The 10,024-nt window shown below is 38.1% G+C and overlaps 1 long non-coding RNA gene across 1 annotated transcript; it reads right to left on the reverse strand.

Moving 5' to 3' along the window:
• Positions 1 to 5,914: 5,914 nt before the first annotated feature.
• Positions 5,915 to 9,270, reverse strand: LOC149318514 (uncharacterized). The gene is made up of 3 exons (XR_016279813.1): positions 9,204 to 9,270; positions 8,658 to 8,736; positions 5,915 to 5,932 (listed from the first exon to the last, which is right to left on the reverse strand). It is a non-coding gene; the product is annotated as an uncharacterized LOC149318514 (long non-coding RNA).
• Positions 9,271 to 10,024: the final 754 nt, after the last annotated feature.

A 10,024-nucleotide genomic window follows, 5' to 3' on the forward strand; every position in this document is an offset into this window, starting at 1 on the left:
AATATAGCTTATAGCACCTGGTGTTCTGTGGTGGTCTCCCATCCAAGTACTAACAATGGCTGTCCCTGCTTAGCTACCAAGCTCTTATTCTAATGTACCTCAACATAACTATTAAAAATCTGTTTACAGAAGCAGAATTTTTATGTAATGCTTTTAACACAACAATTGTTTCTTAATTGTTTCTGCCTTATAGTTAGTGGCTATACCATATATACTCATGTATGCATCCAAGAAAAATTGCGAAAAAGAAATCAAGCCCCAAAAATCTGGGTTGACTTATCTAAGGGTCAGTGCTGGAAACAGATGATGCAGACACTTTCAGGATGAGCTCCGCAAGGTTTCACAGTCTCTCTGTAAGTCTCATGAGATGAGGCTTATACAGTAAGTCCTTATTAAAAATGGCTACTGCAAACACAAGATAAGGCTTATGCAGTAAGTCTTTAAAATGGCCAATGCAAACATAAGGTTAAGCTTATACAGTAAGACCTTATTTAAAATGCCCACTACCTTGCTCCAACAAGACAGGACTAGACTGGAAATGTTTTCCCAGAGGACCTTTTCATCTGTTGCCTCCAGACTGTGGAATGACTTGCCAGAAGAGATATGACAGCTGAAAATACTGGTAATAATAATAGTAATAATAATAACAACATTTAAAACAGCATTAAAGACATGTCTCTTACAGCAAGCCTACTCAGCTGATTTTAAAACATGACTTTTTAATTTGTATATTTTAAAGACTCATATGAGTGTACTTTAATGGTTTTATAGTATCGTATTTTAACTATTGGTTTTATGTGTTTTCTTTTTAATTGTGTTTCTTTTTAATTGTATTTTGTATTTTAATATGCCTTACTCTGCCTTGAGTCTTGAGAAGAGGTGGGAAATAAATAAATATATCATCATCATCATCATCATCTCTCTACTCCAATTCAAGTGTCCAAAATAGTAGCTCAAAATAGTGGCTGTACCACATTCATTGGGCTTCCCCACATTGCTGCTGAACACCCGTCAGGTCGAAAAAGATGGGGAGGGAGAGAAGGAAGGAGGGCTGCCTTTCTTTCTTTGGTTTGGGCAAAGGAAGGGTAAAGGGGTAGGAGTCCTGCTTGCACACCTCACCACACCAAAAAGGGTTTCTGCCTCTTGTCACTGCCTTCAATCTGGGTCCCTAGTAGAGGCAGATTGCCTTCCTTGCTCTCCCCCTCCTCCCGCCTCGCTTTTCAGTCTGCATCCTCATACTTTTTCTTCATTTATATTTCTTTTCCTGTCTGTATTTGTATAGATGTAGATATTTTAAGATAAGCAATGCAATATAAATTCCCCAAATGTAATCCCTCAGATTCTCTTCTTCTCATTAGTGCATACTAAGTATGTTCCCTCGTTGCTTTTTTTTAAAGGAGAGGAAAAAATTATCCACAGGTCATAGCAAAATCCATAATTTTGACCCACAAACTTGCTCTTGACTTATACATGAATATATACAGGAGTGTATACAGGAGTATATATGGCAATTATTTATAGTTCACTCACAAAGTGAATGGTAGGGTTGCTATTTTGTCAGTAACCGCTCTAGTTCATACATTGTACTTTCCATCAGCCCAGGTACATGTTGTCATGTTATTTTATATCTTTCTTGCTACTATGCCCATGTTCCAAAACTATTGTTGTCACCCTGCTTGCTAAAAGCTCGCTGTGTTGTACAGAACTGACTAAGCAAAAACAGGCAACATGTGAATGTTTAGTCCCAAACCCTTGCCTTATTGAGGTCTTCCAGCCCTCTGTTCCATTGATATTCTACAGTTTGACTTTTCCATGTTGAGAATGGAGCAAACAACTTGCTAAAGAGTCCTGGATGCTAATTAAAATATTCATTTTAGTGATGGGTTAGTCTGTGGGAGTTTCGCATGTATTCATTCATGTGTCCATCCCATTCCATCTTGGTGTCACTCTGAGCTGTAAAATATACAAAAAAATCCTTTCATTGCTTTGATCATTATATTTGCATACACCTTTTACCCTGAATTTTGCCACTTAGTATGCATTTTAACTCAGATTTGGTGGCTTAGTGGTTAACATGCCAAATCTGACAAGTGGAAGGTTGGCAGTTCGAGGCCCAAGTGCTGCATGATGGGGTGAGCTCCTGTCACTAGTCCCATCTTCTGCCAACCTAGCAGTTCGAAAGCATACAAATACAAGTAGATAAATAGTTACCACTTTGGTGGGAAGGTAACAGCACTGAGTGCAGTCATGCTGGCCACATGACCGCCAGAGCAGTCATTGGACAACACTGGCCCTTTGGCTTAGAAAAGGAGATGAGCACAGCCCCCTACAGTTGGTTACGACTAGACATTCATGTCAAGGGACTACCTTTACATTTACCTTTACTGTTATGCATGCTAACAAGAATTTTCTTATGCTGTCTGAGCTGAGAACTGTTTTTCAAAATTTGGAGTAATGTAAAAGTTGAAGAATCTCTGATGTTCATATTAGAGTAAGCAGTGTAACTCTCATCATTTGAATTAAAATGTGGTGAGAATGAAATCTTTCAGCAGTCCTAACTGAACTGTAATAATTTTTATCCAGGGCTCTGCAGAATACTGTGAAAAATCTTCATGCTAGCACGGAGCTGAGTTGACATGATTCCTCCTAAAAGCAACTGTATTTTCCATGCAGAAAAAGCCTGCACTATGCTAAAAGCATCTACCTTACTTTAGCTAAACCAAGCAAATCAGACTGTGACTTAAGAAACATTAGGCCTTGAAAATCACTGACATAAAAGTAATTATACTTCTTTGCACATATATTTTATAGTTATAACTGAGTGGCATTAGAATAAGACCTATGGAAGAAATAGCAATGACTGTTACTGTAGCTGTTCTTTTTCAGAGACTTCTAAAATTTTCACTATGTTCTGTAGTCGCTGCTGTTGCCACTAGCTGCTGTTGCCACTAGTATCAAAGGAATCTTTATACTGTATAACATTATTATCTGCTAACATAACTGTTAAAATACTAATATAGCACTTTAACTGCCCTGGCTCAATGCTAGGGAATTCTGGGAACTGTAGTTTTGTGAGACATCGAGCCTTCTCCATCAGAGAGCTCTACAATGTCCAGAAACTACAATCTCCGGGATTCTCTGAAGATGCCAGTCACAGCTGCTGGAGAAACATCAGGAATAAACTCTTCTAGAACACAGCCCAAAAAACCCACAAAAACCTATGGGTGCTGGCTGTGATTGAAAGCCTTTGACTTCACGTTGACCTTTTAAGCTGTTGTATCCCCCCTCTCACCACACAACATGGATATTTACTGGCCAGTGGGGACTTGGAAAAGCATCCAGGTCTGTTACTGTAGTTGCTCAATACAGTTCTAGTAATTCAGCTAATGAACAGACCTGGATGTTCCTCCATGTTTCTCTGCTCCACTCTCCATCAACCAATAAATAGCTAAAAGATGGATTTGGGGATGTAGGGTGGAGATGTGATAGGCCTTTACTGTAAAAAAGCTGTAGAAATTTACTGTACCTCCTCCTGATCTAGGATCTGTTTACAATTATAGTCCTATTCTATATTCAGCCTAGCAGTCCTGCCACTCAAGATCCTTTTGGACTCTTTTATATACTCTTTTTTTAAAAAAAAAAAAAGACTACAGGTGGGGGGCACAGATTTGGATTTTCATATTTCTGATCATGACCCCACAGATTAAATAAGCAAACAGTTTGCTTTTTTATTATTGTTTTTTACATTTAAAAGGAGAATTACATCCAAGCAGATTAGTTCCACAGGTCAACAGAAACTGAAACTTACCCTACATTTGCCCTTATATATGATGCAAGAAAAAGGTAACCATTATTTGTTCAAATAAACAGTTGATTTTTTGGACTCCCTTTTTACAAAGCTTTGACTAGGCAACAGGAGAAATGGGAGCTTTTGTGAAATATTCCCTTGGCATAGCTCGGTGCTTTCAGTCTCATTATTATTGCATTATATGTAGCACAGCTGTTGCTGGTCAGGAGCCAAAGTATTTAATTCTATTAGATACATCTATACAGCTAAGTGATAATCTATACCAGGTTTATAGAACAAGCACTTAATTCTTGGCAGGGAGCAGTCGAAGACTTGATATGAGAGCAACAGGAGTATAAGCAACACAGTTGTAGATCAGTGTCAGAAACGGGCCAGAAATCACTTCGGCATTCCTTGGCATGCAGGCATTCTAGTGTGGGAAACTATTCCTTCAATTTATTGTTCTAACATCTGTAAGTTTTGGGTGGGAGTAAAGCAAGCAAGAATGGGGGAAACATACTGAGAGGAAAACATTTACCTAACATAATACTAACTCTTTCAGGGACTTTCATGTCAGCACTCCTTAAATAATGTAGTTTTCCAATGGACATCTGGCAATAGTTAACCCATGAAGGTATGCAGAGATACATTGTAGTCCCTAACATCTGTGTATCAAGAATACATGGGCATGGCCTTTTTTGCTCATCACACTCATCTATTCTAAAACTGCTTACCTTGTGAGTCTTGCAAAATGCTAGTTTTGGGGTAGCATCTGTAGTCTATGTAATGCATTCTGAGCTCATGACAACGTAGACAAAGATCTTCAGTTTGTATGAGTTATGCCTTGCAAGGGCAACGGCAGATGCAAGCCAAATTCCACTGTGAGTGCTCTGTTTTTTGCTTTTTAAACAAATATTCTATGGGGCGTTTCAAGGATCAAGCCTTGTGACCGCATTTCACAACCAATTCACACAATCATTTTAGAGTTGTGTAGTCTGCATTTATGGTAGTTAGTGAAGTAGTGATCCTACTTCACTAACTAGTGACTAGGATTTTGGATCCTATTCTTTTTCAGTGAGGGAGTTATGTAATTGACACTACATTGTCTTACGTTTTGTGTTAAAAATGGTGATGGTGGTGTGAATCTAGGAACATTATATCAATTCTTTCACTTTGTGCCATGTTCTCAAAATATTCTGATTTAGCCCTTAACATCATTTTAAATATTACTTCATTATATTTTAATGGAAATGTTTTATAACCCACATATCATCCACACCAGATTAGGAATGGATGTAGCACACAGAAATTGTAAAATAAAATTTGACATTTAGTGCATTACTTTAAAGTGGAAAACCTATTGTTCTTTCTCATCTGTAACTAATTTACATATAGTATTCTATTAATTTTATGTGGTTAAAGTTAAACTGTGTATATATGGTATGTGTCTATGAGATAAAACATATTTCATACTAACTAATCCTGTGTGGGTGTTACATGTTAAGACATTTTCTTTTTAAATGACTGGGCCAGCCTTATGGACTGTGCCAACTAGAATGAGGACAAGGAGCTCATGCATTTTAAGAGATGGGTTTGGGTGACAGAGGTGGTTACAACCAGATAAACTCCTTACACACAAACAGCAAATAATGTCGTTCGACTCTCAGGCTGTATCACACTCTTGAGGGAGCCACATTGGTCTTGTCTGGATCAGCTGTATTTTTATGATTTAAAGAAATTACATTTAATAAGTGTTCCACCTATTATTTTATTGGCAATGAAAATTTCTATTCAAAATGGGGGAACAAAGGAGTGTTATCTGAATGCTGGTGCAGAGAGAAACAGAGTGACAAGCATTTAATTTCCAGGGCTGTTGTATGGATATGATTTCATCCTTTGGGAGAGATGATGTTGTAAATGGAATCCCCCAAGGGGAATAGCTTGATATAACTTATCATGAAGCCTGGAAACCAGATGGAATAGCTGAGTTCACTGTTCCATTCTTTATAGTGAGAACACATTTTCCACTGTTCACTTTCTCTTTGAGCTACTTGGTTGCAATGTTGAGTTGATTGATGGCTCCTCTTTGTGCCACATTCCCCCCAAAGGTAGGTGTTTTGGACACTCCTTGCTGTCAGATCCAATCTATTTGGACAAGATGTAGAAATACAAAACAGCAGCAAATAACTACCTGAAACTAGTCCCTCAGCACGTACTACCAAATGCTCCCAATGATCAAGTTTGCCCAAGAATGAATCAATACAGTTCATAGACTGTGACTCTTGAAATATGGAATATAGCCTACCAAAGAACAATATTGAGAATAAAACATGTACCCTATTTAAATAATGGTTTAACTTTTCTATGTAATGTAACTGAATCAATGGCTCTCAGCCTCTGGCCATCCGGAAGTTCTGAACATCAACTCCCAGAAGCCTCAGCCAACATGGCCCATTGTCAGGGGTTTTGGCAGTTGGTCCAAACATCTAGAGGACAAAAAGTTGAGAATCCACTGAATTAAATAAGCCAATCACGATTAAAGACTTGGAGACAGAATTGGCACATAAACATAGGAGAGTAAAAGAACATGGTGTGGTTTCCTTGCTCTATGACTCCATGATGGGTGCTTAATTTAGGAGATTACCACATGAGGCAATAGTGATGGAATCAAAATGCAATTACGGTCTATAATTCCTCTCCTTTTTGCATTAATGCAAGATTAAACAAGGACAAAGAAAGAACATTTGCAAGATACCTGTCAATGCAAAATTTTGCAATAATAATGGTATACCAATGAATCAGCAACAGATGAGTGATGGCACTGTGTGAAAAGGAGAGAAATCATAGGTTGTAATTCCACTTCAATTCCATCATTAGCGCCTTGTCCAGTAACCTCCTTAGACTCACTGCTGTAGTATCTTCAGGATGATGATGAGGCAGAAAGAAGAAAGGCAGAGGAAATGGGGTATAATGGAGCAAAGCTGACTCATCTACATGATGAATACTGATTGGACAGCAGCTGCCTTTTATGCACAGATGACTTGAAGACACATACATATGCAGAAAAAATGGAAAAACTAACATGGTGAGTTGAGTCAGAAATGTTAGATGAATCAGGAAAATGGAGAAACTCAATTTGGATTCATCTTAAAATGAAACTATTTTTATAGGATTGTCTGGAAGGCAAATGCACATTTGTGCACAGGGAATGTAACAGGAAAATAAACTTAGCAATAACATTATTGGAAGGAGAAATATTTGGCGGAGTTGTGATGGAAATAAAGTGGTGGTGTTGTAAAAGAAAAGAAAATGTATTCAGTGTATACAGGGAAGATGAGTATAAGTACAGTGGTCTCTCCCCATTCTCTGGGTTTAGGGGCATAAGACGCCCGTAAAATGTCAAAAACATGCAAATAAAAAACCACTATATTTTTTAACCTGAATCTATCGGTCATCTAGCACAACTCTATGGTCAACATTTGCCATAAGGTGACCATAAAATCATGCTGGAGGGCCTACACGTGGTCAACCTCCAGCAGAGTTGCAGTGGAGGACCTAGAGATTCCTAGAGAGAACATATTAATCAAATCTGCAAATAATCAAATCTGTAAAAGTCAAAGTTGCAAATGTGGAGGGTTGACTGTAATATTTAATTTCAGTTTTTTATATGTTTTCTTCAAAATATTTTCAAAGGCAGTTCAAAAATAAAAAAAAGCAAAATTAAGAGTATAGTGCTGCACATCTATTCAAATATGAATCTGACTTAAGAATACTACTGCAATAGTATACTGACTTTTTAAAAAAAAAACATCCAGTTTTTCTTATATAAAGCAAGATTTAAAAAAACATGGAAACAGTAAAGAAAAATACTTAACAAATACAAAACAATAAATACAACTGGGTTTTGAAATGGTGAGGTCTATATTTTGTTGCATACTTCCAAGATGCTTTCCTTTCATTTTAAGGAGGACAGTTCAGAATTTGGAGAAGTCCATATTCACAGATGTGTTGACCAATGTTAAAATGTCTGATCATGAATTCAGGTGGCTTGTCGATGGTTGAATTTGATGTGAGGCCATGTTAACAAAGTCAATAAATGGGAGCCATTTATTTACAAATCCTTCCTGGCCTTTTTGTCCTATGTAACAGTTTATTGTGTAAGAAAGCTATTCTAGGAGTCATAGATCCCAAACTCTTTTCCACCAAAGTTCTCTCAATTAACTGCATCAGTTTTTCAGCTTTTGTCAATTTTTGAATGGGCAGCCATTATAAGAAAGTCTATTAAGGCTTTATGTTTTAAGGCTAAGTTGGTACCTAAATATATAGAAAGTAAGAGCAAACCTGGGCAGAAGGCAATAGTTTGGCTTGTGATTAAAGAAATTTGCTGTTAAACTGAGTGCCAAAATGAATGTATAGTGGTCCAATCAAGCCACATATGCAGGAATGATCCCATAGCATCACAACCTCGCCAGCACTTGGGGAATATATTTCTTACCATTTTGGCTACCTTTACAGGAGTCATGTACCATTTATTAATTATGTTTAGGTTAGTTTCTCTGGTTAGCACTGAGCGAGATTTAAGGGTAGGGGATGTGCATCAGGGGTTGGGCCCACATCCCCTGAACTCCCTCGCCTGCCCTAAGGCCCACTCACACTCCTGCCTCCTCATCCACCATGCTCCAGGGCCCTTCTCCTGGGGCAGATTTCCCTTTTGGTCCAGGGAACAGCAACCACCAAACCATCATTTCAGAAAAATCCAGCTAGCAGACAGCAGACATGAAACCTGTTTTTAGAACTCTATGGCTGTTACTATCTGGCCATTTTCTCAACCAGAGCATGGTTGCCCACTTGATTGTTAGTTCCCAAGTACCTGTTTGTATGTTAAGTTCACTATGGCACTGCTTTTCTGTGGTGGTAGGATTGTGTGCTCCAATAAATGTGCCAAACAGCTGAAAAAATAAATAAATAAACAGGTATAGATCATGGATGTCAGTTTTTCATTGTTTTGAGAAGTGGGATCACATGACTTTTCAAATACTGACTTTAAGTATACTATGGCCTTGAGCAGATGGGGAAAAAGGAGTGGCCAGAGGCCACTCTCACTCCGATGCTGTGGGACTGACGTGACCACCCGCATCTGGCCTTGGTCCTGGCCCCAATTCCAGGCTGCTGCCATGGGCCTGAACCAGGTGCTGAAAAGGAATTTTTTTCTGCTCCTTTTGCCAACAAGTTTAGGCTGCTTTAGGTGGCTGCAGCGCAGCTTTGGCCCAATCATCTGAATGCCATGTCCCCAGATCAGGCCAAAGTCAGTATTTTGGGCCCATCGGTTTTGGGCCTGTAATACTTAAGAATACTATTGGCAATTTATAACACAAAAGTGCACTCTGTTAAGCTACAGTAACAAAATTGCACTCACATTTTAGGAAGTTGGTTCCTGAGAACTTTTCAACACCCTTGTAATTATATAACAGCAGTCCTCTTCTGGATACAGATATTATGAAACTTCCCAGTTCTAATTCTAGCATATGTAAATCCACCTACAAAGACATAAGACCCAACAGGATTCCAGCCATTAGTGAATACAGTTCATCTCACTATATTGAAAATACTGTGATGTGTGTGCCTGTTCTATCCATAGCTCCAGTGCAAATTATTGATGGGCAGTTTTCTATTTGGGGACTAGACAGTCTTCTGTTTGATGGAATCTTGTATTTGAAGGACTGTCCAGTTGAAATCTAATTTAAAGATAAAAGGAAAACAGATAATTACTCAATTACTTTTACATTGTAGTCCATCAAAGTTTACAGTTTGGGGTTGTTATTTAGTTTTGTTTTTCCACTCCCATCATAAAGGACTGTGATATAAGTAGCTTTCATACTCATAGTTTTTTGAGATTTATGTTTAGGATGTATTGCACAATATACTTAAATTCAGGGGAATGTTTTTGAATATAATCAATGATAGATGTGGACCAGCAACAAGCTCATTCCAAAGTATGTTAATGCCTTATGCCAAGCAGCAAATGGTATCTGACACAATCCATCCAAGTTATTTTGTCACACAAGATACAGTGGTACATGTTTCCACATCACTGGCAATAATACCACTATATAATAACCACATTAACTCTTCGCTGTTTTATCATAGCATGCTTTTCCATAATATTTTTCTGAGGCAATTACCATCTGTCTAACACTAGAGCTGGTCTTGACCAGTGACAGGAAAGAACAACCTAGA

This window comes from Sceloporus occidentalis, unplaced genomic scaffold (genome assembly GCF_023333645.1).
Source record: "Sceloporus occidentalis isolate IW3139 unplaced genomic scaffold, rSceOcc1.0.p SCAF_2, whole genome shotgun sequence".
Classification (NCBI taxonomy): Eukaryota; Metazoa; Chordata; class Lepidosauria; order Squamata; family Phrynosomatidae; genus Sceloporus; species Sceloporus occidentalis.